Genomic DNA, 20,111 nt, shown 5'->3' with positions numbered 1-20,111 from the left:
ATGTTGCCCAGGCTGGTCTCGAGCTCATGAGCTCAAGTGATCTGCCTGCCTTGGCCTCCAAAGTGCTGGGATTATAGGCGTGAGCCACCGTGCCAGGCCAGGATGGTGTGTATTTCCTAGAAACAAATACATTTTACTTCATCACCGCAGTACACTCATTAAAGTCGGGTGATTACCATTGATACATTGCTATCATCTAATTGTGAAATTCCATTCAAGTATGCCAGTTGTTGCAATAGTTTTATAGGAAAGGATCCAGTTCAGAAGCATTTAAATATCATGTCTCTTTCTTCTTCAATCTGGCACAGTTCCTCAGTCTTCTCTTGACCTCAGCTGACCTTAATCCTTTTTTTTTGAGACAAGATCTTGGTCTGTCACCCAGGCAACATTGCAGTGTCCCTATCATGCCTCATTGCAGCGTCCCTATCATGCCTCATTGCAGCGTCCCTATCATGCCTCATTGCAGCTTCCACCTCCTGGGCTCAAATGATTCTCCTGCCTCATTTTTAAATTTTATTTTGTAAAGATGAGTTCTCACTATGTTTCCCAGGCTGGTCTCAAACTCCTGGGTTCAGTGATCCCCCCTGCCTTGGCCTACCAAAGTACTGGGATTACAGGTGTGAGCCACCATGCCCAGCTGACCTTGATTCTTTGGAAAATTTATAGCCAGTTGTTTTATAGAATGTGTCTCAATATGGGGATGTGTAATGGTTCCTAGTGATTAATTTAAGGTGATTTTTAATTTTTTTATTTTTGAGACAGAATCTCATTGTCGCCCAGGCTGGAGTGCAGTGGCGCGATCTAGGCCCATTGCAACTTCCATCTCCCGGGTTCAAGCGATTTTCCTGCCTTGGCCTCCTGAGTAGCTGGGCAGCCATGTGCTACCACGCCTGGCTAATTTTTTGTATTTTTAGTAGAGATGGGGTTTTACCATGTTGGCCAGGCTGGTCTTGAACTCCTGACCTCAGGTCATCTGCCCCTCCTGACCTCAAGTCATCTGCCCCCCTTGGCCTCCCAAAGTGCTTAGATTACAGGTGTGGACTGCCATGCCCAGCCCGATTCAGGTGATGTAGAAAGATGACATTTTGAAGGCAATAGTTTTCCTATTTAAAAGTTACTCCCACTATCTTAGTCTTTTTCTTTTAACCTTTTTGTTGTTTGTACTGTAAAATATTTTTCCAAATGTTTTTAGTTTTGTGTCTTGTGAATCTATGATAATCTTTAAATCTAGAGAAAACCTGTAGAAAACTTGGTATGCCCATCAAGATGTGATGTCCCTAAAAATATTTTGGAAGAGACCAGCAAAATGTACTGTAGAAGAATTTTTTCCAATTAATTGGGAATAGTTTATTTTGCTATAATTTGTCCTTAAGATAATTTCTGATTGAAAAACTTTGGCTTTTGAATTGCAGGTGGTCCTTGAACTTCTAATGCATAAATAAGTATATTTAATTATGGCAGAACTTATTTCTAAAATAGCCTTCTTGGTTAAAACAAATTGTACACATTTCATCTCTCAGTTTTAGCTCTGAAATAATTTGAGAATCCAAACGAAGGCAGTCAGAATCACTGTTCTAAGCCTATTTTTAGATTTTTTTTTCCCCTTTAGTTGGTTTCCTTTCTAGCCACCTGCAGTTTTATGTGCCTTGCACATGTTTATTTTTTCTAATTCCTCCCCTGCTCCCTGCCCCGAAGCTTGGCAAGCAGCTTCTATATTGCTTTTGGTTTGTTCTTTTTGAAGAGCAAAGTGTAAACTAGTAAAGCCTTCATTGAGTATTTAAATTTATTTAAAAATACTTTTGAGAAGATACAGCATAATTGTGGAATACAGGACACACTGCCTCTAAGAGTCTTTTTTGATTATAGTTCATCTATATGTTATTATCAATATACTGTATATTAATATGCAGAATATATTTTCCAGCTTTGTCTGGGTGACAAAGCTTTGGGAGACAGAACTGGAAAAAAGCTAAAAAAGTTGTCTCTTCTAGTCATAACTGGATTCACAAAAATATAGTGATACTCATTTAAAAACTTTTTTTTTGAACTGTGGTTTGTATTTTCTTTTTTCTTTCTCTTAAAAAAATTTTAGTGATATTTTAATAGGAGTACTTATTTAATTTACATTTAATGTAGTTATTGATATATTTGAATTCAGATAAAACATTATTTTGTCTTTTCTACTTAGGCCATCTGTTCTGTCTCTTTTTCTCCTTGCTTGCTTTCTTTTGGATTAACTTCCTTTGGAGATTTGTTATGTGTGTACATGCTGACTCCTGCTTCTGGTGAATTGTTTTCTTACGTGTTTTGTAAGTTTGTGTTGTGAGCTTATTTTAAGATCTCATCTTTTGAGATCTGTGTGCTGCCTAAGGGATATACCATTGATAAGCTAAGCGGAAGGCATATTTCCTGTTCTGCTGTGTTCTAGGATGCCATCAGTCCAGGACTATTTATAATTTTTGAATCTGAAAACTTCATGGAAATGTGTATACTTTCTAGAACATCCCCCAATCCTATCTCAGTGTGCGTGCCTTAGTTTTCTATAGCTGCTGTAACAAATTACTGCAGATTTAGTGGCTTAGAACACAACTTTATTATCTTACAGTTCCAGAGGTCAGAAGTTTGAAATGGGTTTCACTGGGCTAAAATTAATATATGGGTAGGGCTGTGTTCCTTCTAGAAGCACTAGTGAAGCATCTGTTCCCTTGGCCTTTTTTTTAGCTTCTAGAGGCCACCTGCACTTTTGGCGCATAGCCCCTTTCTCCATCTTTAAGTCATCAATGGTCAGTTGAGTCTTTTTCATATGGCATCAATCTGATCAGTACTGACCCTTTGGCCCCCCTCTTTGTCTTATAAGGACCCTTGTGATTTCATTTGATTCACCCCCAAAATACTGGATAACAGACCATCTCAAGATTCTTAATCACATCTGCAAAGTCCCTTTTGCTATATCAGTTTCAACTTCCTACCTTCAGCAAGCCCAAAGGGTATTCTAATTTTGTCCCTGTGTGGCATAAAAGTCCAAGCTCCTTTGCTAGAGGCCCGAAAGCTACTAGTAGCTGCAGCCTCATTCATGTTTTCTGCTCTGAATTTTCGTCCTCTCTTTTTCCTAGTCTCCCTGGATTTTCTTTACTCTCATTAGTTTTGGACTGTGAATTTTAAAAAGATACTTTCAGAGCATCTTTAAATTAAGCATTTTTAGGTGGTTTATAGTGGGAGAGAAATTGGGTTATGTTATGTGCCATATTGCCCCAGTTGGCATTGCTTATATTAGTAAGGTGATAATGTCTTTAACAAGACACAAAGTCGGTTACTTTGCTTTCCTATTATCTTTTAATTTAAAATGTTTTTAATGTCAATCAAATGCCCTCAGTGAATCTCATCTTTGAAAAGTCAGTTATTGTGATTAAAACTCAGTTTCTTCACCTGAACATTCTACTCTGTTCTGATGTTGACAGGCCATGCCTTTTTCTTTCTTTCTTTCTTTTTTTTTTTTTTTGAGTCAGAGTCTCTGTATCGCCATCCCGGCTCACTACAACTTCCGTTTTCTGGTTTCAGGCAATTCTCCTGCCTCAGCCTCCTGAGTAGCTGGGACTACAGGTGTGCACCACTACACCCGGCTTTTTGTACTTTTAATATAGATGGGGTTTCACCATGTTGGCCAGAATAGTCCCGATCTCTTGACCTTGTGATCCACCCGCCTTGGCCTCCCAAAGTGCTGGGATTACAGGCTTGAGCCACCGCGCCTGGCTCCTTTTTTCTTTAATCTGAATCAGCATGTCTTGGTTTACAGCACTGACCCCACTATGTAACCAGACCAGGTTTTTCCTACCATGCCCTTGCCTCCCTTCCTGACTGTCTGCTGAGGTTCTTCCTCATTTTAAAATTTTCTGTGTGTCTGTTCAAAGGAGATTTGAGCTAAAGGCATACAGATACTCTTCTGTACCAAGCTGTTATCTTTGGACTTCATTTTACAACCACTTCCTCCCTGGGATAATATGTGAATGTGATTAAAAGCCAGTCACATACTACCTAAGGGATTATAATGACAAGCGGAATTCAGTGCTACCCCTTCCTATCCCTAGTTGTACTTTCTAGAGCATTTATAAAGTGCATATTGTATGCCAGGCTTTTTACGTAAATGAACACCTATGAAGTCATTGATTCTTGTAACAACCTCTTTTTACAGATGAAGAAATTTATAGACAAAGAGCTTATACAACTTGTTCAGGATAATACATCTATTAAGTGGCATCATTTGAACCAGGCAGTCTGGTTTTAGAATCTTCTTGTTGTGGGATGAGTGCAGTGGCTCACACTTGTAATCCCAAGGTGGGTGGATCACCAGGTCAGGAGATCAAGACCATTCTGGCCATGGTGAAACCCAGTCTTTACTGAAATAAAAAAATTAGCTGGGTGTTGTGGTGCATGCCTGTAGTCCCAGCTACTTGGGAGGCTGAGGCAGAGGAATCGCTAGAACTCTGGAGGCGGAGGTTGCAGTGAGCTGAGATTGCACCACTGTACTCCATTCAGCCTAGCAAAAGAGCAAGACTCTGTCTCAAAAAAAAAATCTGCTTCTTATCACTGTGCTATATTGTCCTTAGCTTTAGACTAAAAATTATTTTCCTTTAGACTTAAAAAAAAAATGCATTTTACTGTGTATATTTGAGGCTTACAACATGATGTATGGCAGGGGTCTGCAACCCTGGGGCCACTGGCCCAGTACCATTTGGTGGCCTGTTAGGAACCAGGCCGTACAGCAGGAGGTGAGGGGAGGGTGAGCAAACATTACTGCCTCCTGTTGGATTAGTGCTGGCATTAGATTCTCATAGGAGCACAAACCCTATTGTGAACTGTATGTCCAAGGGATCTAGGTTGCACCTTCCTTATGAGAATCTAATGCCTGATGATCTGAGGTAGAACAGCTTAATCCCAAAAGCATTCCTCTGTCCCCCTGGTGCATGGAAAATTGTCTTCCACAAAACTGGTCCCTGGTGCTAAAAAGGGGAGGGTTACTGTGTTATGGAATACGTATAGATAGTAAATTAGTTACTATAGGGAAGCAGATAAACACATCTGTCATTTCACATAATTACTTTTTCCAAGTGACAAGAACACCTAAAATGTACTTATTTAATAAAAATCTTTAATTCAGTAATGCCTTCCTTAATGATAGGGACATGTTCTGAGAAAGGTGTTACTAGGCCATTTTGTTGTGTGAATATCATAGAGTACTTATACAAGCCTAGATAGTACAGTCTACTGTGTACCCTAGACCCTATGCTACAGCCTGTTGCTCCTAGGCTAGAAACTGTACAGCATGTTACCATACTCAGTATTGTAGGCAATTGGAACACAGTGGTATTTATGTATCAAACATATCTAAACATTGGGTACAGTAAAAATACAGTATTATAATCTTATGGAACCATTGTTATATATGTGGTGTGATATATATGTGGTCCATTGTTGACCAAAATGTTATATGACACATGACTGTACAATACAGATTATTAACTGTAGTCCTCATGTACACAGATCTCTAAACTTATTCTGCATATCAGTTATTTTGTTTCTTTTGACCCACATCTCCCCCACTTTTTTTTCCCCAAAATAACCATGGTAACCACTCATTCTCTATTTTTGTATCTTTGAGCTCTTTTATTTTATTTTTTGACAGTGGGTCTCACTCTATCACCCAGGCTGGAGTGAAGTGACACAATCATGGCTCATTGCAGCTTCGACCTCCCAAGCTCAAGTGATCCCCCCTGCTTCCTTTTTTTTTATTTTCTTGAGATGGAGTTTTGCTCTCATTGTCCAGGCTGGAGTGCAGTGGCACACTGCAACCTCTGCCTCCCGGGTACAGTAACGTAACAGACACACAGTAATCCCAGCTACTCCCAGTAATCTCTGGTGGCACCTGTCACCACCTCTGGCTAAGTTTTTGTATTTTTAGTAGAGATGAGGTTTCACCATATTGGCCAGGCTGGTCTTTAACTCCTGACCTCAGGTGGTCCACTTGCCTCGACCTCCCAAAAGTGCTGGGATTATAGGCATGAGCCACTGTGCCCGGTCCCTGCTTCATTTTCTTTGTATATTTGAGCTCTTTTGTACCACATATAATTGAGATAATATAATATTTTTCTTGCTGTGTCTGGCTGATTTCACTTAGCATAATGTCTCCAGGTCATATGTTGTGACAAATGGCAGGATCTCTTTTTTTAAGGGTGAATAATACTCCATTATAGAGATCTCATTTTTCTTTATTTGTTCATCATCAGTGGAGATTTAGGTTTCCATATTTTGGCTATTGTGATAATGCTTCAGTGAACGTGAGAGTGCAGGTATTTTTACAAGGTGGTGAGTGATTTCATTTCCTTTGGGTATATGACTAGAAGAGGAATGGCTGGGTCATATGGTAATTCTCTTTTTCATTTCTTTAGCAACCTTTGTACTATTTTCCATAATGGCTATATCAGTCTGCAATCCTGACAACAGTATATATGTTAAGGTTCCCTTTACTCCACACCCTCGCCAACATTTGTTATCTCTTGTGTAATAGTAGCTAGCTTTATGGGTATGACATGATATCTTATAGTGGCTTTAATTCACATTTCCCTGATGATTAAGGATATTGAGTACCTTTTCCTATACTTGTTGGCCATTCCTATATCTTTGGAGAAATGTCTATTCAGGTCCTTTGCCCATTTTTAAATCAAGTTACTTTTTTTTCTTCTATTGAATTGTATGAGTTCTTTATAAATTTGAGTATTAACTTATAAGATATAGGGTTTGCAAATATTTTTCCATAGGTGTTTCATTTTGTTGTTTCCTTTATTGTGCAGAAGTTTCTTAGTTTGATGTAGTCACATTTATTTATTTTTGTTTTAGTAGCTTGAGATTTTGGTGTGATAATCCAAAAAATCATTGCCAAGGCCAGTGTTGAGCGATTTTTCCCTGTGTTCTCTTCTAGTAGTTCTATGGTTTCAGGGCTTAACATTTAGATATTTTATCCATTTTGAGATAATTTTTGTGTATGCTGAGTATGAGTCCAATTCCTTTTTTTTGCATGTGAAAATTCAGTTTTTCTGGCATCATTTATTGAAGCAACTATCCTTTTCCCATTGTGTTCTCTTGGTGCCCTTGTTGAAAATTAGTTGACTATGTATGTTTGGATTTATTTTTGGGTGCTCTATTCTGTTCCATTGGTTTATGTTTTCATCTTTATGCCAGTATTGCACTGTTTTCATTATTGTAGCTTTGTGATATATTTAAAAAAAATCAGGAAACGGGAAGCTTCCAACTTTGTTTTTATTTCTCAGTATTGCTTTGGTTATTTGGGATTTTTGTGGCTCTGTATGAATTTTAGGATTGTTTTTTCTATTTCTGTGGAGGATGTCATTGGAATTTTGATAGGAATTGGGTTAAATCTGTATATTGCTTTGAGTAGTATGGCTGTTTTAATAATATTGATTATTCCTATTTATGGACATGGGATATCTGTCCATTTATTTGTGTCTTCTTCAGTTTCTTCATCAGTGTCTTACAGTTTTAAGTGTACAGATCTTTAACCTTCTTGGTTAAATTTATTCCTAAGTATCTTTTTTTGATGTTATCATAAATGGAATTGTTTTCTTGATTGCTTTTTCAGCTGGGTTATTGTGTATAGAAATGTTACTGATGTTTGTATGTTGATTTTGTATTCTGCATCTTTACTGAATTCATTAGTTCTAGCAGTGTTTTTATTTTCTGTGGAATCTTTGGGGTTTTCTGCATATAGGAACATGTCATCTGCAAGTAGAGATAATTTTACTGCTTCCTTTCTGATTTAAATGCCTGTTTTTTTCTTATTTGATTGTTCTTGCTAGTACTTCTAGTACTATGTTAAATAAAAGTTTGTATTTTAGAAGTCAACATGTTTTAAAGGCAATAGTCCATTTCTTCTAGCTTCCAGTATTGTCATTGAGATGTGTTATGTGTCAGTGATTCCAGATCCTTTGTATATTCTGATCTGTTTCTCTCTGGAAACTTTTGGCGTATTTATAGCTGTGGTGTTTTGAAATTTCACAGTTATGTAACTTAGTATGGGTTTTTTTTTTTTGAAATGGAGTCTCGCACTGTTGCCCAGGCTGGTGTTCAGTGGTGCAATCTTGGCTCACTGCAACCTCTGCTTCCTGGGTTTGAGTGGTTCTTGTGCCTCAGTCTCCCAAGTAGCTGGGATTACAGGCATGTGCCACCATGCCTGACTAATTTTTGTATTTTTAGTAGATACAGCATTTTGCTGTGTTGGCCAGGCTGGTCTCAACTCTTGAACTCAGGTTATCTGCCTGCCTTGGCCTCCCACAGTGCTAGGATTACAGGTGTGCATGTCTGGCCAGTTACAGTCTTTAAAAATTTTTTTTACTTTAAAAAAAAATGTCTTTAAAGAGATGGGGTCTTCCTATGTTGCCCAGGCTGGCTTTGAACTCCCAGGCTCAAGTGATTCTCCTGCCTCAGCCTTCTGAACAGCTGCGATGTGCATGCCACTGTACCTGGCAGGTATTGGTCATTCATTTAATTTTTAAAATTTTTATTGTATTGATTGATTGACTGATTGCTTGACAGGCTCTTGTTCTGTTTCCCAGGCTGGAGGGCAGTGGTGCAGTTGTAGCTCACTGCAGCCTTGAACTCCTGGGCTCAAGTGATTTGTCCTTCCTCAGCCTTCTGAGTAACTAGGACTACAGGTGCATGCTACCACGCTTAGCATTTTTTTTTTTTTTTTTTTTAAATAGTGGCAAGTTTGTGCTATGTTGCTTAGGCTTATATTGAACTCTGGTCTTAAGTGGTCCTCCTACCTTGGCTTCCCAAAGTGTTGGGATTTCCAGGGCTAAGCCACCATGTGGTATTGGTCTTTTAAAAGTACCTTGTGCTGGCACTTGGTAAACTCTTTTTAATCTGGAGAGTTGCTACTGTATTTTTGGAAGATAATATTCTTTCTTTGATGATTCCACCATATTCTCCATTCTTTTTTTTCCTCGGTGTTCCATTCAGATACTAGACTTTTTGGAATAATGTATTTCTTTCTCTTTTCCTATCATAATCACATGTGGAATAATATTTTATTATTATTTTCCTTCCTAATTTTCACCTCCTTGGGAGACTTCCTGAGCTTCAAATTCCAGTGTGTCTGTTGTTGTTTTATTCCCTTTTTTTCTTTTTATTCTGCATATAAGTTCTTTTTCTTTTTTTTTGAGACCGAGTTTCACTCTTGTTGCCCAGGCTGGAGTGCAATGGCGCGATCTTGGCTAACTGGAACTTTTGCCTTCAAGCAGTTCTCCTGCCTCTGCCAAGTAGCTGGGATTAAAAGCATGTGCCACCACACCTGGCTAATTTTTTGTGTTTAGTAGGACAGGTTTTCACTGTGTTGGTCAGGCTGGTCTCGAACTCCTGACCTCAGGTGATCCATCCGCCTCGGCCTTGCAAAGTGCTGGGATTACAGGCATGAGCCACCACACCTGGTCTCTTATTTTTATTTTTTAAAGTATTCTTCTGTTGCCTGCAAAATCTGTTTTTTTTCAGGGTTTTTTTTTTTTTTCTGTTTTAGGGTCTCCCACTGTATAAAATGTTGCCCTCAAATAGTCTGGTGATCTGTTTATATTTAAGAGTGAGGGACTAAAATGCTTAAGTAGAAACTCTTTAAGTATGTGACAGAGGCTATCAATTGGTGGTGTGATATGGCCACCAGTTGATAGCCTCTGGCAATTGGTGGCTGAATCACACCACTGATTGATAGCCTTTGTCACATACTTAAAGATTGATGCACCTCCAATTTCATTGTGTGGAAGTCTTTTCTCTTGTGCCATTCTATTTCTGCAGTGGAGAATCTTCTAATTTCCTTCATGAGAGTCACATTCTTAAGGGAGAACATAGTGAGTGGAAAGACTGGGAACTTATTGTTCCATTTGCAGATACTCAGTTCTTCAGTTTTTTGTTGTTTTTGCTTTTAAAAGAAAGTTCTACTGAAATATAATTAACATGTAATTCATCTATTTAAAGTATACAGTGCATTAGCTTTTTCTATATTCACAAAGTTATGCATATGTTACCACAATCAATTTTAGAGCATTTTCATTACCCCCAAAAGAAACCCCATACCCCTCAGCTAATCACTCCCAAACATAGTAGCATCCCCTCTCTTTCCAGTCCCAACAATTAGTCATCTGTTCTTTATCTGTGTAGATTTGCCTACCATGGACATTTCATGTAAGTAGATTCAAGCTTGAATCCTTTGTGCTTCTTAATTTGATATTTTCAAGGTCCATACATATTGTAGTATGCATTAGTACTTATTCCTTTTTATTTTCAAATAATATTCTATTGTATGGATAGACCACCTTATCTTTATCTGTTCATCATTTGATAGACATTTGAGTTGTTTCCACTTTTTGACTGTTACGAATAATGCTACTGTGAACAATTGTGTACAAGTTTTGCAGTGGCATATGTTTTCAGTTATATTGGTTGTATACCTAAGAGTGGAGTCGCTGGATTGTATGGTAACTCTGTTTCACTATTTGAGGAACTGCTAACTGTTTTCCAAAATGGCTGTCCCATTTTATATTCCCACCAGCAGTGTATGAGCGTTGCAGATAAACACTTGTTTTATCTTCACATCATTACAAACTTGTTTTGTCTAATATTATTTTTTTGAAATAGAGCCTTGCTGTGTTGTCTAGGCTGACTTCAAACTCCTGGACTCAGTTGATCCTCCCCACTCAGCCTCCTGAGTGTATGGTACTACAGGTGTGTGCCACTGCACTGGCTCTATTTTTTTTATTATAGCCAAGATGACTATGAAGTGGTATCTTACTGTGGTTCCTCACTTAAAGAACCTGGTTTCCAGAGGCTATTTGTCTCTTGTAGGATAAATTGCCTTGTTGTGTGCAGATGTTTTAAGTTCTGCTGCTTCTATTCAGATGAGTTAGCTGCCTTGCCTTGATTTGCTTTCTGATATTCAGAGATTTATTGGAAATACTGTCCCTTATCCTTCTAATAAATGTGTGTTTGTATATATATACAGATGAATTCTTTGGCAGTCATTTTGGTGACATTACAGGAGGGAGAGACAATCAATCCTCAGAATTTAAACTGAAGTACCAACTTGTACTTTTAAATATCCTTTCAGTATAAATATCTCCAAATGTGGTCATTGTTTGTAAGAAGAATTATAGGATCAAAAATACTCCTATAATGAAGAAAAAAATAAGGAGGCCTAGAAAGGGTGAATCCAACCAAATCCTTTCAAAGTTTTTAGATTTGAATCTTTTTTGATAATACTGATTTGCGCTGCTTGTTAATATAGGCAATATAGGTGGGGTATCTTATGAACTACATAACAATTTCTTTCTCTCTCTGTCTTTCTCTCTTCCTTTCTTTCAAGTCTCGCTCTGTCACTCAGGCTAGAGTGCAGTGGTGCAATCTCAGCTCACTGAAACCTCTGCCTACCAAATAGCTGAAATTACAGGTGATTCTTGTGCCTCAGCCTACTGAGTAGATGGGTTTACAGGTGTGTGCTACTGTGCCTGGCTAGGTTTTGTATTTTTAGTAGAGATAGGGTTTCGACATGTTGGCCAGGCTGGTCTCGAACTCCTGGCCTCAAACAGTCTATCTACCTTGACCTCACAAAGTGCTGGGATTACGGGAATGAGTCACCTCGCCAAGCCCTAAATAGTAACTTCTAATGATGTCTTATTGGCTATAAGTTTTTCCTGGTTTCCTATCATCAAGTAAGCTCAGACACTTGCATACAGACTGGGAAATATAATAAAGAGCTAACATATATTGATTTTTCTACACGCCAGAAACTGTTGAAAATCCTTTCTATATATTACCTTATTTAATCCTTACAGTAACTGTGTGAAGTTGATAACTGTTTTTTGCTTGTTTTTGCATCTCATCTGTGTGGTAAAGAAACTGAGGGCATAGGATGGTTATGTAACTTATTCACATTCACACAGTTAGTAAATGGTACAACCACCTATTAAATCCACAGTTTGGTTTGTGAACTTGACTCTTAGTCATTAGACTATACTGCCTGACATTTGTAGAGAATTTTATTTACTTCTTTTTCATTTATTGAGACATGGTCTTGCTGTGTCACCCAGTTTGGAATACAGTGGCATGATCACTGCTTACTGCAGCTTCAACCTCCTAGGCTCAAGCAATTCTCCTGCCTCCTGTGTGGCTGAAGCTACAGGCGTGAGCCACTATGCCTGGCTAATGTATTTATTTGTTTTATTTATTTTTGGAGACAGGGTCTCACTCTGTCACCCAGGCTGGAGTGCAGTAGCACAGTCTTGGCTCAGTGCAACCTCTGCCTCCTGGGTTCAAGGGATTCTCCTGCCTCAGCCTCCTGAGTAGCTGGGACTACAGGCACACATGTCACAGTAGCTAATTTTTATATATTTTGGTAGAGATGGGGTTTCACCATGATAGCCAGACTGGTCTTGAACTCCTGACCTCAAGTGATTCTCTCACCTTGGCCTTCCAAGGTTCTGGGATTACAAATGTGAGCCACTGCACCTGGCCTTCGCCTGGCTAATTAAAAAAAATTTTTTTTGAGAGACAGGGTCTCACTATGTTGCCCAGGCTGGAGAATTTTAAATATATTATCTTTTTAATAAGGGAGAGACGAAATATTAAAACAAATGTTAAAACAAATGTTAGTTGTTAGGTAAGGAGTAGTGGTAAGTTGAAGAATAAGTACAAATTCATGACCTGCTGTTTAGAAGATAAACTGTGATCTAATGTTCTTTAATAGAAGTTCATATTTAGCTTAGATTCTAGTTTGGATAAGAAATGATTATCACTAAATTAGGCAAAATTTTCCTTTTTGAGGTGGATATGTAATTACCACATAGAATATTTTGTAGTTTGTCTTACATAATTAAGTAGGTGAAGAGGAGACTGAAAAATGTCATGGGAAGTATTAAAAAATTAGGCATGGGCCAGAATGTTAGTGACAGATTCAGTTTTTCCCATGCCAAAATATTTCAGAATAATTCTGATCCAAGTGTTTTTTGTTTTTCCACCAGAGTCTGATTTTGCAGCTCATCTTTTCTAAATAGATCTATTTTATGGTCTGTATATAGGTCATTCTGAATCAAGTTAACTTCGAAGTTGATTGGGACCTTGTTTCAAGCTTATTGAACAAAGATCTGTAACACAGAATTTTGGGCATAAGGCCATTTCCAGAGTCTGGTCCAAATAAGCAATGACAGACACAGATTGTCTCTTTCTTGGCTGAGGCTTTCTTTGTGCAGCTTGTCTCAGGACTCTCTTCTTTTGCCCTTTTAATACCCCCCTCTCTTTTCTATTCAGGGTAAAAATATTTCCATTTTCATTCTGTAGTTATTTTTTTCGCAAACATTTATTGTGTTTTTACTTTTGTACAAGGTTCTTTGCTTAAAACTTATAATGCCCTCCCTGTAGTAGCAGTAGCAGTTGCGAGGGTAGTAGGCCTTCTGAGATGATATTGTAGAAAATACATGAAATGTTAGGTAGTGTTGCTGTGTCATACTTCTTTCCTGCCTGCCTTTCTGTCTTTTGATGATTAGGAAAGGTTTTTCTTTAAGATCTTTAAATATTTCCTCCAGAGTTACAAGGGAGAGGAAAAAGAACAAAATGAAAACACATTTCTATACAGCAGTTTAAAATAATCATATCTTAAAAGAGAATTTTAAAATCTTGTCTGCTTATGGAGTTTATCATTTTATTTCCACATTTATTTTAGAAAATGTTTTCCTCTCTCAATAGAATTGCTTTTAGAATATTTTCATGTTTTCTTTAGAACTTTTGTTTATCACACAATTAATTTTATTTATTCACTTCTCAATCTGCTTATTTTTATAAAGGCCTTGCTTGACCATTTAAAAAGGAGTTTTCAAGTTTGGTCTCCTAATTTTCATAGTCTTTTCTTTATCTCTTAGAGTTCAACTTACCTTTATTTATGCTATTTTAGCTTTTCTCTAATCTTGGAGAAAGTGTTGTCTTTTCCTGCCTCTTTGCCCTGACTTATGCTGTGCCCTGTGCTAGGATTTTCACCTTTTCCCTACTCTCCTTTTTTCTCTTCTGCCTGCCAGATATGACTGGTAAAAATGGGGTTTCTTTCATGGAGTCTTTTGTTGTTGCTCCTGGAGTATTAATCATTCTTTTCTCTGTGCTCTCTATTTGTGTGTACTTAAAGACTTAAAAATTGTCTTATACTTAATCATTCAAATGAATAAATGTAATATGTATTATAACATTTATAATAAATCAAACATCTCTGAATCCACCATTAAAACTAAAAGCTGGGGCTGGGCGCGGTGGCTCAGGCCTGTAGTCCCAGAACTTTGGGAGGCCGAGGTGGGTGGATCACAAGGTCAAGAGATCAAGACCATCCTGGTCAACATGGTGAAACCCCGTCTCTGCTAAAAATACAAAAAATTAGCTGGGCACGGTGGCGCGGGCCTGTAATCCCAGCTACTCAGGAGGCTGAGGCAGGAGAATTGCCTGAACCCAGGAGGCGGAGGTTGCGGTGAGCCGAGATCGCGCCGTTGCTCTCCAGCCTGGGTAACAAGAGCGAAACTCCGTCTCAAAAAAAAAAAAAAAAAAGAAAATTCCTTTTAAAATGTGAAGATTTCCTTGACATTAAAAATTTTGTGAACCATTATATAATTTCCAAACTGAACAGGGCAGTAGTTTCTTTTATTGTCATGTTTAGCCGGTAAATGGAAACACCATCATTTGTTACACGTCTTGAATTTTGTAAGCTTTGAATTATATAACACATATATAATTCAAATGTCTGTATGTATTCATGCTTTAAAAGGTGATTCCCCCGTACATGTTCGTTCTATTGATTACTTGCAAATTTGTTTTATGTATATCCTATTTTGATTTTGTTTGTTCTCCTTCAGGTGGTGACACATCAAGCATAGTCTTCATTTATTGAGAACTTGTCTTTGGATTTTTATCTTTTCTCTAGTTAGTACCTTTGATGTCCCTACCTCTAAGATCCACTTTCCTTTTTCTTTTTCCTTTTTCCTGGTGTCGTGGTGCTTGAGGATAGAACTGGCAGACGGGAAGCTGCATGGCACCGAAGACATGATGCCGGGGGTGGGGCGTGTAGGGGCTGGAGCTTTTCCCTTTGCTTCTGTACATAATGGGGAGTGGGACTACAAGACCAGTTCCCGCCAAGAAAATGAGGGTCCGCTTTTGTTTCAAATGAATTTTGGCATTTAAGATTTGTTTACCTTGGAATCAGTTGAGTTTCAAACTGCTAGTACCTTAATGTTTATTAGACTGGCTTTGAGGAGTCCTTCAAAATTGTATTGCTCGTGGCAAAACTGGAGGTTTGAACCTAATTGACATTCATCATATTCAAATACATAATGTGATACATTCGTGTTTTCCTATTAATATTTTAGAAATGCTTTATTTTAATTGAAGAGTTGTAGATTGGGTAGTTTGATAAATAAGTTTCAGATTTATTATTTTTTAAGTACTTTTTTGTATCAGGCAATGTTACAGTTTCTAATATGCTATTCCCATTTTATATAAGCTGTATTAGTCTGTTTTTGCATTGCTGATAAAGACGTACCTGAGATTTGGGAAGAAAAAGAGGTTCAATTGGACTTATAGTTTCACATGGCTGGGGTGGGTTAAGAATCATGCCAGGAGGCGAAAGGCACTTCTTACATGGCAGGGGCAAGAGAAAATGAGAAGGATGCGTAAGTGGAAACCTGTGATAAAAACATCAGATCTCATGAGACTTATCCACTACCATGAGAACAGTGTGGGGGAAACTGACCCCGGGATTCAATTACCTCCCACCAGTTTCCCCCGACAACACCTGGGAATTATGGGAGTATAATTCAAGATGAGATTTGGGTGGGGACACAGAGCCAAACCATATCATAAGCAAAATAAAATTTTAGTTAATTAAAACTTGTATAAAATTTATATCCATAAGCAAAAGACCTAGTATTCAAACCTAATTTTCTAATTTCAAGTTTGCATGCTATTAAAAAAAACACACACACAAAAAACCAGTGGGTCTAAGGATTGCCATAGGGTAATCTCCTGGGCCATTTAGTTCTCAACTGGGGTTACTCTGATTTTTGTCTCTCATATTTAAGACTAAAAAGCTTATTGTTTTTTTCTGTCAGACTGCTGCTTTTGCTACGTGAAGTTGAAGAAAAAAATGTGCAAGTAAGGGAATTTAAGTATGAGAGAGAATTAGTCTCACTGAAAAAGCTAACTCTCACTTGGTGAACATATGCATGCTGTTGTTATACAAATGTTCCAAACCTGCTCCTTTCGTCCTACCCGCTTTATTTGCTTACCCTGCCATCTGGAGGGTTGTGCTTTGCTGGACGTGTTGTGTTTTGGACTTTTATGATTCTGAATTGAGAGAATGGAGAGGGAATAGACCAGAGTAGAATTTTTCACGTAATTTGAAATAGTGTCCTGAATAGTTCTGTAGTGTGTGAGTGAGGTAGGAAGGGTGAAAAAAAAAAGGTTGATTTTAAGGCGAGTTGTGCATTCCATGATGTTTGAGAAAAATAGGGAAAGAACAAGACATTTTGGATTGATTTTTCTCTTGAGGATTGGGGACCATGTGGGATGCTCTTTTAATAGGGTTTAAACAGGTGAGATGTACACATTTTTCATTTTGTTTTCTCACATTTACTTCTTTTATAAAGATCTCCATGGTTACCCCATAGAGAGCAGCCTGGAAAAAGGCCAGATTGGGTGTAAGTGGACCAGTTAGAAGGCTGTTGCAATAGCCGAGGTGAGAGATGATAATAGATTGAGTAGGATTAAAGTGTTGGAAACAGATTTCTAGTATTTAAAGGTAAATGTGACAGGATTTAGTGAAATTAAACATGAAGTAAATGCTAGATGTCTGACTTATATAAATGAATAGAAATTGAAGTAGGAACATTGAAATAGGATTGAGTAGCCTGTGTGTTTGATTTTGAACACATTCACTGTTAAGGTACCATTGAAATTTCTGAGAGAATGTCAGTTTTATACATGAACCTACAGCTTAGAGGAGGGTTCTTGAATAGATACAGAAAAGCTTGTGTGTATATATGATAATTTAAGCCTGAATGTGGATGAGTTTGCCAAGGGGTAAAGAGGAAGATTCTGAGGCCTGAATTGCAGACACTGTTTATAAGATGACCTTACAAAGGAGATAGAGAATGAGTGTTTGGGAAAGGTGGAAACAAACCTAGGTGAATACTGGTCCATTGTTTCCACCTTCCAGTGAAATCTCAGTATTTTTCCTTCTACGGAGTTAGGGACTCCTCAACTTAATTCTGTGTCGAGTAGGATTGGGCCAAAATTTGTACTAGTTCTGGACCTATTGGAAAAGAAAGGAATTTAAAATGTGTGTTAGAGAGGCCAGGCGTGGTGGCTCATGCTTGTAATCTAGCACTTTAGGAGGCTGAGGCAGACAAATCACTTAAGGTCAGGAGTTTGAGATCAGCCTGGCCAACATGGTGAAACCCTGTCAAAATAAGCTGGGTGTGGTGCCTGTAGTCCCAGCTACTTGAGAGTTTGAGACATGAGAATCGCTTGAACCCAGGAGGCAGAGGTTGCAGTGAGCTGAGATCACCCCATTGCACTCCAGCCTGGGCGACAGAGCAAGAGCCTGTCTCAAAAAAAAAAAAAAAAAAAAAAGATGTGTTGAGAGGCATTCTACAAAAATGGGGCTTACATTTTGTAACATCAGTGATTGTATTAGAGAAACCTCAGAATTACTTGGGGATGGGGGTGGTCAGAATATGTGAATTGTTTCACTATAAAAACAGTTTTTTCAAGAACCGTGAAGAGTCAGATTTTGCCTTCCGTGCAAGCCAATATCTTTCCTAGATGCTAGTAGAAGACAGAAGACTTCTGGGCCAGAGACATAGGACTTTATTACTGATGAGAATAATGGGAGTCAGAGTGTTAGCATTTGTGCCAGTTTCCCAAGCCCACTGCTCCATGGAGGAAGGTGAAAAGGGCTGAGTGATGTGTGTGGTGATGCCTCTCCTGTGATGCACTGCAGTCTATTACAGGAGAGGTACCACCAGTTTAGGGAACCCAAACTTTGATAATGGACAGTAAGCCTACCTGACCTTTACCCTGGAGGGAGATGACATTTTTTTTTTTTTTTTGAGACAGAGTTTCACTCTGTCACCAGGCGCCAGGCTGGAGTGCAGTGGTGCGATCTCGGCTCACTGCAACCGCCACCTCCCAGGTTCAAGCAGTTCTCCTACTCAGCCTCCTGAGTAGCTGGGACTACAGGTGTGTACCACCACGCCCAGCTAATTTTAGTAGAGATGGGGTTTCACTGTGTTGGCCAGGATGGTCTCAATCTCTTGACCTTATGATCCGCCTGCCTCGGCCTTCCAAAGTGCTGGAAGTACAGATGTGAACCACCACTCCCAGCCCTTTTTTTAATTTTATATGGAGTCTCACTCTGTTGCCCAGGTTGGAGTAGAGTGGCATGATCTTTGTTCACTGCAACCTCTGCCTTCCGGGTTCAAGTGATCCTCATGCCTCAGTGCCCCCAAGTAGCTGAGACTACAGGTGTGCGCCACCATGTAGTGGTGTATTTTCATATTTTTAGTAGAGATGGGGTTTCTCCATGTTGGCCAGGCTGCTCTCGAACTCCTGACCTCAGGTGATCTGTCCCGCTCAGCCTCCCAAAGTGCTGGGATTACAGGCATGAGCCACTTGCCCAGCTGGAGATGACATCTTTATTGTACTAGACAGCAATCAAACCTGCCTTTTGCTCCTGAGGGAGACACTGTTTTTCGATTCCTTATATAGTACAAACATGCTTAACAAATTAGTATGGAACAAAAGGAATCAGTCTCTTTACTCACAAGAGGTACAGAAACATGAAAGATCCAAGTATGATTGCCTGCCAACAGTATTCACCCTTCATTTCAATATCTTCTTGGCTTCTGATAAGATTTTCTTCCCATGATGATACAGCTTCATTGGTCACTCTGTTTAATCTTTCTGACAGAGGCTGGGACCAAATCCATTTAGTTTTTCTTACGATGCATTTCACTAAAGTTACTATCAACAGGATGGCAGGATGAGGCCAGACTGCAATATTGACTTCAATTATGCTCCCCAGGGTGCAAGATCCTGCCAGCAGAACAAATGCAACAAACCTTTAGGGTCTACCTAAGAGAGCCAGGTGCTTTCTCTTTGTTTCTGCACTGACTTTCCTCTTGGCCCAAGGCATTAATCTAGTTACTGCAGAATATATAGTGCAGATTTGGCCTTGGTCTACAAAGAAGAAGTGTAGGGCTATTCTTTTCTCTGTAACAATCCTGGATAGTGATTTGAGATTGTCCTGAATGCCTCTAGGCCCAAGGTCATGTCATTGCTTGCTTTAGCTAAAGTCGGGAACAAATTTCAAATAACCTTTTCTAATTGGATGACTCCCATTGTAGCGATGATTGTCTTGGTGTACAAGCTTTCACATTTTCTGAAGAGAGGCAATGCCTGACTTCTACACAAGAAAAACTCCCAAGGACTTTGTGCCTATATAAGGAATGTGTTGTTTATATTGTGCTACCTCTCCTCACCCCCCACCACCCTTATGTGGGACCTACTTTTAAGTCAGAGGGCACAGGCTGCTAGTTTGCCTCCAGTGTTGCCTCCCTGATGTCTGGTAAGCCTTAGGGTTCTGAGTTCAGTATGAATACTTGTTTAGTTTTTGTTTGTGGAGAGACTCTGCCTGAAGGCAGTCAGTCCAATCTGTTCTGTTTTTTATCTATGCCACCAACTCGATGACCTTCATCTGTCCCTTGAAGTGACTGTCCCTGGAAGAGACTGAAATGAATAATAGCTACAGGAATAGGGGTGGAAAAGATGCCTAAAGTTATGGACAGGCATTTTGTGTGGGAGATTTGGGAGCTTGGACTATCCTCTGCTGCTTCTGAGAGACTGTGCGGTTAAGGAGAATGATGATTGAGTAGTGATCAAAGCTGTGGCAGGATAGGGGCAGACCCAGTAGTCAGTTAAATTTGAGATTTTCCACATTTGCAGAGAAATGTTCTTTGTCAGGGATGATT

General features: G+C 38.9%; 1 protein-coding gene and 1 non-coding gene across 23 annotated transcripts in view; one reads left to right on the top strand and one right to left on the bottom strand.

Annotated features, from left to right (window-relative positions):
• The window catches only part of ABI1 (abl interactor 1), a 118,710-nt gene that overhangs the window by 62,045 nt on the left and 36,554 nt on the right, over positions 1 to 20,111 (top strand). The window lies entirely within an intron of this gene.
• Positions 15,068 to 15,229, bottom strand: LOC118143463 (small nucleolar RNA SNORA57). Its single transcript, XR_004727675.1, has one exon. It is a non-coding gene; the product is annotated as a small nucleolar RNA SNORA57 (small nucleolar RNA).

Source organism: Callithrix jacchus, chromosome 7, assembly GCF_049354715.1.
Source record: "Callithrix jacchus isolate 240 chromosome 7, calJac240_pri, whole genome shotgun sequence".
Classification (NCBI taxonomy): domain Eukaryota; kingdom Metazoa; phylum Chordata; class Mammalia; order Primates; family Cebidae; genus Callithrix; species Callithrix jacchus.
This window is presented reverse-complemented; position numbering and strand designations above follow the sequence as displayed.